Source organism: Pterocles gutturalis, unplaced genomic scaffold (assembly GCF_000699245.1).
Source record: "Pterocles gutturalis isolate BGI_N339 unplaced genomic scaffold, ASM69924v1 scaffold22742, whole genome shotgun sequence".
Classification (NCBI taxonomy): Eukaryota; Metazoa; Chordata; class Aves; order Pterocliformes; family Pteroclidae; genus Pterocles; species Pterocles gutturalis.
The window spans coordinates 10191-18068 of NW_010110801.1; the positions used below are offsets into that span (position 1 = coordinate 10191).

General features: G+C 35.7%; 1 protein-coding gene across 1 annotated transcript in view; it reads left to right on the plus strand.

The window, feature by feature from the left end:
- Positions 1–6887: 6887 nt before the first annotated feature.
- The window catches only part of SH3BP2 (SH3-domain binding protein 2), an 18957-nt gene continuing 17966 nt past the window's right edge, over positions 6888–7878 (plus strand). Inside the window, exon 1 of the mRNA XM_010073545.1 lies at positions 6888–6959. The gene's annotated coding sequence lies outside the window, so the exon portion shown is untranslated. The remainder of the gene's footprint in view (positions 6960–7878) is intronic.

Here is a 7878-nt window from a genome sequence, read left to right on the forward strand (position 1 = left end):
CAACTTTATACAATTCCTTTCCATCCTGGAGTGTTCTTTTCCATTTCAGATAGCAAGTAACCATAGCAATGACAGCAATGTAATTTCTACCATTCTGGTCAACATGCTAAGCCATTTGACTGCCACATGTTACTCATTCCCTGTTATTTTTGTAGCCCTAAGGAAATGATGAAAAGTGCATGGTCCAGTGGTCTGATAGGATTTTGCTCTAAATGCCCTTGCTGGTCTGTTAATTGGGCAGGTATGGGGAAGAAACGCACTTCACACATGAACCAGCTGTGAAATGTCATTCTTACCTTCTTATGGAAACAAAAGTTGTGAGAAGGCTTTGTCTCCCACACAGTCTTTACCAGTTGCAGAGGTGGTGTTGGGCAGTCTTCCTTTCCTTTTTTTAGTTTCTTATTGTTGGGTTTTCAAGTTTTTGAGCAGCTCCCAGGTAAAGAGCAAATGTTAACTTGGCCTGATACTCGGGCATGAGTCCCTGTAAAAAGCAAATGCAAGCCTGATGTGTTCCTAATAATCCTGTGCTATGAAGAAGATAGACTATATCACTATTCCCTATTTAACCCTCGTGTCCTAAGGTCTGATGGCTTTGTGTTGTATATTTCAGCAACATCCCCTAGAAAAAGAACAGGGAGAGTGTGGCAGAATAAAAGGGACTGAGGTTGGTGTTCTATAGAACAGCCAACATATCAAAAGGGATGGTGAGTCTTGTAGAATAGATCCCGTGTAATTTCTAACTGAACAGTTGCATCTCCAACAAAGTGGAATGAAAAATGATAAAGAAAAGCTATATAGCATTCCAAACCAGCAAAAAATTTTAGGTTTAATATTTCAGGGTGTGCAGTACATAGCAAGAACTCTTTCAAGATCAGTTGTGTATACTTTAGTCTTAATAGTCTCTAGTATTCTCTCTATCCATTCTGACTTAAGGCTTATGTTTTCCACGTTCTGTTGAACTATAACTATTGCAGTCCTTCCACTTGTTATTTTTGATTGTGCCATGCCAGCTGCTGGTTTTCTCTGGTAGACTGCAGAGGAGAGGAAGTGGCACTGGAGCAATGGAAGTGAAGCACAATAATGTTGTTACTTTCCTGTTGCTTATTAAAAGAAAAATTTTTTATTATTAACTGTTATTACGATTGTAAATGTCTTGTCTGGACTTAAAAATGTAGATGAGACTTATTATGTCTTGTGAACAATTTGGTTTATTCTTTTATAAAATAGGTCAACTGAAGATTATTGGATCTGTAAATTAATGCTTTTGCTACCTTTTTGTTTTCTTGTGGAGAGAATCCACGCGAGATCTTTGGAAGAGGAGCAACTACTTCGCTGGTATCTTAATACTTGTTCTTGCTTAGGTGCAAATAAAAATGGATGTACTTGTTTGTACAGTTAGAAAAAATTGGCACCATGTTATAGCTGGGGTAAGTAATGTAACCACCATCTGTTATGGTTGTTCCAAGAAAAACCAAATAGACATAAATGAAAGACTAGCATTGTTAATCAAAACTCTAGTCTTATGCTACTTTGTTAAAGGTGGTTCTTTCCAAATAATAGATTTTATTCATACATACCTACGTTATGCTATGTATATAATGTGTATATGTATATAAATATGCACAGATACAGATGGAATATAACCTGAATAGAAGAAGGCGGAAAGAGTCAGCAGTTTTAACTAAACCAAGCTATTTTCCAGGATGTGCCTTTGATAACCATAATGATACTTTTGTTTATCTGGTATGAGAACACCTTTGCTGAATAATCAAACCGCTTCTTGTAATTTTCCTTTTTTTTGGAGTGATTCTTTGGAGCAAAAATCCTGCTTATCAGTGGTGTACCTCCATTAGTTTATCGTATAAACTGTATGTGCTTTTGTGGTTATATCAGCCTTTGCTAACACATAATGATGAGAAATTTAGAAGTATTTTATAAAATTCTGTAGTTTTTTTTTTTCAAGTATGTAATGAGATAATTTTAGTTTGAAGCATTGGAATAGTTAGATTTTGATCTGCTGGAGATGTACATGGCAGAAATTGAAAATTAACTCCATTTTAACCCATTAAAATAGTGGCATACTAGTTAACATTAAATGACTAGAATGCATGAAAGATTTATATTTTCTGGAGGAGAGAGAGGCTTTTTGGACAGAGTCTAATGTACTTCAAACACTTTCTAACACTCTTCAAAAGCTGAGTGTTCTTTTATGGCTGTAGGTATAAATGTGTCTGTAATGCATGTCTACGCTTTGAGATAGTTAATGAGTGCCATTTTTTAGAGGTTGCTAAGTGTATCAGTCTGTATGGTTTCAAATGCTATATAGAATGTCACAAATACCATTAAATATTTAAAAGTATGCAGAAATGCCACTTTCTTCCTTAAAGTTCAGCTTCTGTAGACCTTTTATTTTTGGGGTGCCAGTAACACACAGAGCTGAATCAATGCATCTGTGGTACATATGATCTGTCATTTGGCTTGGGGCTAGGTGAACTGATGTTCCACTTACTATACGAAGATGTCAGTTTTGATTACTTAGGTTGAAATAGAACTAATCCCATTGACCCAAATTCCTTAATTTCCTTTATGCAAGTGAAATCCAGCTTCAGCTCCTCATTGTGTACAAGTGACTAGTATTCAGAGTGCCTTAAGAATATCTAGGATGTGTGTAGCAGGAAGATAATCTGTAAATACTGTAAAAGCTTCTGCTGGAAATATTATATGCTCCATATGTAAGAGTAAGCTTGAATTTTATGGAGTATCAAAGCTTGGAAATGAAAGAATGCTGTATGGACTTCTTGGAGACAATGACTGTTATTTCTAGGCAGTGCACAAAACATAAGCTTTTGAAGGTCATAGCGAAAAGTGCCCTTATATCATAACCAGTTAATGGCTGTAAGGAGTCTGGCTGCACTGTTTTTGAAAGAGCTTTTTTTGAAAAAAAACCTTTTAAGAAGAATGGTGAACAAAGGCAATGTATTCCTTGTAGTTTATCTTGCTAAGAAGATTAGTAGGGTTGCTGGAGTCTATAACATATACCATTTCTTTAAGAACTGTGTAGATACAACTTTTATATATATTTCTTTATGGTGTGTGTAATAAATAAAAGTAAATTTTGGAGGTGCAAAGTCAATGAGGCCAAGAGTCAACCAAGTGTTCTTCGGACCAGCTTTGATGTGACCATAAGAATTCAAAGAATAGACGGTGGCATTAGATGTTTAAGAAAAGATTTGGAAAGAGGCAAGTTGTCTAAGATAGGATAGGTTAATATGATGCCAAGAAGCATCTTCAGATTGCAATGGGAGGGAGCGAAATAATCTAACTGGACTGTAGAGTGTAAGTATAAAACTTCCAGGCTTCTGATAGATTCAAACTTTGTCTGGAGTAAGTTCTTACATCTTAATTTAAAAAAGAAGAGTATGTTATGGGGTTTTTTGTACCTCTTGTGAAATCTTTCTGCAAACTTTGCTGGCACTATGACAGTAATATATTTGGTTAAGCAAATTGATCTGTTTTGTAAAATAAGAATTTTGTTGTTCATGTCTTATGAAGTATTGCATGTGAATGTCTTCTGTACTTGAAAATAGACCTGTGTGAACTCACTTTTGGATGCAGCTCTATAGCTTTGGAGATGTAGGTCAATGTTGGGCTAATCCCTACTGTTGGAGTTCATTTAAACAAGGTTTAAGGGGGAATAATTTTCCTTCCTTTTGGTCATACTTCTGAAGCAAGTAGTGGCTTCCATAAAAGAAGTGATAATATAAAATGGCATTGTCCAAATTGTCTTGTAGAAGAAGCCCATTGCATGTGATGATACTTTTTTTTTTTTTATGTGAGATGAAATTACTGTTCCCTCTTATGTCCTCTAAACTAAAATTGTTTGTTTACTGCGGTCTTTCTGGTGCAGCCGTGCAGTGTACATTTGTTTTAATTTTAAAATCTTGACCTAAAATCCCAACTACATGGGAGCTGGTGGTTATAATTAAATTCAGCTTTTGTAGAAAGTAAGCATGAACTTGCAGAGATTCTTCTTTCCATTGCATTAGAAAAATACTACTTTTTTTTTTTTTTTTTAAGTGATGAAATGTATGGTAGCCTTAAATGCTGGTTATTGTAATCCGTGCTCTTATCTGTTTCAGTCCTTTGATTTTGTGTTTTGGCTGGCTGCAGGTGGGAGTGGCAAAATACTTATGCCTTACAACATCCTTTAGAGAAATTCATATGGCAATTTAAAAGGGAACAGTCACTGGAATCAGAATAAAGAAACCTTGTTTCTGCTACACCTACTTGCTTACATGAGGTTTTGAGCACAAGGAGCTTCAAAGCTGTTGGAGGTGGGGACTGCCTGCCCATTAGCAACAGAGCCCAGTTGGGCCTTCTGATTCTATAAAATTCACTTGTGTGGTTATTAGCTTATTTTGAGATTCTGGTTCCTAGTCAGAGTTTCCAAGTTTGAGAAGAGCAAACTTTGAGATGCTTCACTGCATCACTGCTTAAAAGCCAGCACCATCTACTGTGTTGTACAGCTGTGAAGTGTAGAGCAAGTCTTTGCAGTTACACTTTGTCTTTAAATTGTATCGCATACTCTCTTTACAAGCAAAATAAAAGTAGGAAATGTTTGTCTTGTTTTGTTTTCCCAGGGTCTGACAGAATTTCAGCTTCCTCTTTGGTGCTGGCCTGCAGAGGTATATTTCCTTAAATAGAAGGTTACTGCAGTCCACTAGAAGAGGGACACGCAAGATTGAGGGGCTCACAGATGACATGACCAAATGTTTCCTCTAAACCAAGACTTGCTGAATTGCTTTAGTATTCAATTAGTAGCTTGGTATTGGGGTCAGCAGTAGAGTTTATAAATTTAGTCATTGCAGTTTTTTGCTGATAGACATTCAAAAGGATGTTCTCCATAAGCTTTATGGTTTTGTTGTTTTTAATATCCTGCTCCAGGAATGTTTTAAAATTGCATATATTCGGTAATTTTTCTGTTGACTTGCATATACACTCTCATGAAATATTCTTTTTAACTGGCAGTGGTAGTCTTGGACCTAAGTTTTGTTAGTCTCATACAAGCGCAAGTATACAATGAACTGCTGGATGTTGTATGTCTTGCCTAAATGCATTAGTATCTGAAATGGTAGAAAATGCTGAATGTAAGTGTAGGCCTCTAAGGTGGGTTTTTTAATCTTTTTTTCTCTTTTCCTGTTGGATGCTTGATGTTCTTTAAATAGATTTAATTAAAATTCTAAGAAAATAGAAAAAAAATCCTAACAGGCTTAACGTTATATGGCAAGACGTCTGCCGGTTAAATGTACCTATCGGATATGCTTCATAATCAGTAACAGATGTTTGAATCCCTCTTGTAAGTTTCTAAAAGCTTTTATTCAGGCATTGCTTTTACTAAAGTTCAGTGGTCTGCCAGCTTAAATGCTTTAAGGTGTTTTGACATGTAAGCAGAAATTATTTTGTAGTCCAACAGTACTTCCTAAATTATCAATTATGAGTACGTTAGTGACAGAATTGTGTGAAGTTCATCACAAACCAGCCTAGGACTAAAATTGTTTCAACTGTAATATCTTAGAATCAAAAACTTCTGCCAAGGAAATACATAATTTGCGGAAACTCCCTCTTTCAATGTCTACATGTATTTGGGGAAACTCCCTTTGCAGCTGTCTGCAGGAATAGGACTTTGGCAATCATGTTTGTACTTCTGCTCAGTTACGTGATTTTTATTTTTTTTTAAACTATGGTCTAGTTTAAAATGTTCTGCAAGCACTGATGAAAGATATCAGTTAATCATAACCATAGCTGCATTTCAAGTCTTTTTTACAAGGACCTTGCATATAGGTAACAGTTAAAAGGAACAAAGAACTTGTTCATCTGGCTTGAATAGTAAAGAAGAATGGAAGTCTTGCCTTGGTAATGTGTCTTTGAATTTATTTTAAAGAAACGTGATAAGCAGCAAAAATGTTTAAGAACTTGCCTTCCATTTTAAGTATTACTTACACCGAGTGTTACTGGTATGGTCTGACTGGCCTAGACTTGACACCCAGTTAACTTGCTGGGTGAATGCTCCTATACAGTTTTGAGGGGCCTTTTGATTCAGTAGAAATCCCTTAAACTTCCCTTGAAAACCTACTTATAATAAAATTGCAACCATAGAAAATTGTGCTAGGATAGCTGTACTGATTTAATTCAGTCTTTATTTACATCAGTATGAAGTCTAGGTTCTTTTTCAAGGCTAGCTGATATAAGAGAATATGTTAAATGTTCTTATATTGAGAGTTTGCAGAAGGTTCTTCTTTTCCAGCTGCACAGCATAATTTATTTTTTACAAGCTATGCATATACTGCAAATACTTTGTGGCTGTACTTTGGTCTGGAGATCTTTGAGCAATATATGACATTAACCATATCCCAAAATCAAAGTCAGTATTATCATCTTCTAGGACTTGTGCCAAGCTGTTTGGTAAAAAAAAAAACAATAAAAGTTATGACTTTGTTCTAAAATTGATATGTTCTTTCTCTGAAGTATGGCTTATTTATTGCAGACCAGTGCTGGCTGGCTTTTTCAAAGTTGCAAGCCAACAATATGTCCATAGATGTCTGGAGCTCAAGAGCACTGGGGTCTAAATAGAAACTCTGAAGCTTTTTGACCTGAAGTGTTTCTCAGGTTTAGATTGAATATCAAGGCTTCAGCTACTTTCAAAAATATATGTAAGTAAATAAGTAAAAATATTATTAAGGCTTCTTCAGCTCTTCCTAAGCAAGATGAATGAGGGAATGATAGTTGAAATTCAAAGAACAGGAATTCTTTTGGCATTAAAAGAGGATTTTTGGAAGTTCTGGCTTAATTTCTCCCCTTTGTTGCTGATTTTTTTAATTAGTATATTAGCAGAAGTACTTCTGATGCATAGTTAATAATTTTTTCACAGGGCTGCCTTACCTAGCAGATGAAGGACTCAGGCGAGTAATTTACACTTTGTCTTTAACAGTCTGGAGTTTTGGAGTACACAGTTGACAGATATATCATCTCTCAATATAGTGGATGTCTTTCCACTGTGATTTAGAAAACTGGGACTAAACTAGTTTAGTAGAATTAATAAAATAATAAAACTCAAAATAATCTACTCCTGATTCAAGCTCATTAAAGTCAGTAAAACTTTAACACAACATGGCCTTCTTTAATGCCTTACTCTACTGTAGGCTTTTATGGAAATATATAATGTATGAAGTCTTATGTTACTCTGAGTAGAACTTGACTACTGAGCTGACCAGTTGCTGCAGCTGAAGGAAAATGGGTTTTGCGCTATTCTAATTTTTTTGTTGTTTTGTTAATTTTTCTACCTTGCCTATTGCTGTGCTCTTCTCATGCTGGTTTTATTTACAGTCCATTCTTGCAGTTTCCTGTAAATTGGTCAGCAAGAGGAACTTCCTCTGCTGCAGAGACAACTCAACCCATCAGCTAGACTAGTGATTTCATACTGGCAAGGACAGCACAGTGATAGATGTATATTTTATTGCTCTTGCTTTCCATTAACTAAAGATAAGTAGGATTGGTTTTGACTGGGAGAAGAAGCTGTTCCTAACAATGGCAAAGATGATTAGCTGACCTCCTCTTGAGAGTGTTGGAAATCACCAGAAAAATCAAAAAGGGATCTTGGAACTTGAAATTAAAAATTCTCTATTTTTGAGTGCTAAATGAAGAATGGGAGAGGACAGCATCAGAAAGGTTAGAGTGGAAAAGCAGTACTTCAGGAACATGTGTTGGATAAATGAGACATAATTAAAATGAGACTACTGAAGCCAAAGGGCATGGTAATAAAGTTGTGGAGTTGGGAGGGGAAAACCAAGATTTAGGTGTGTCAGACCAGAAAAGGGAAAG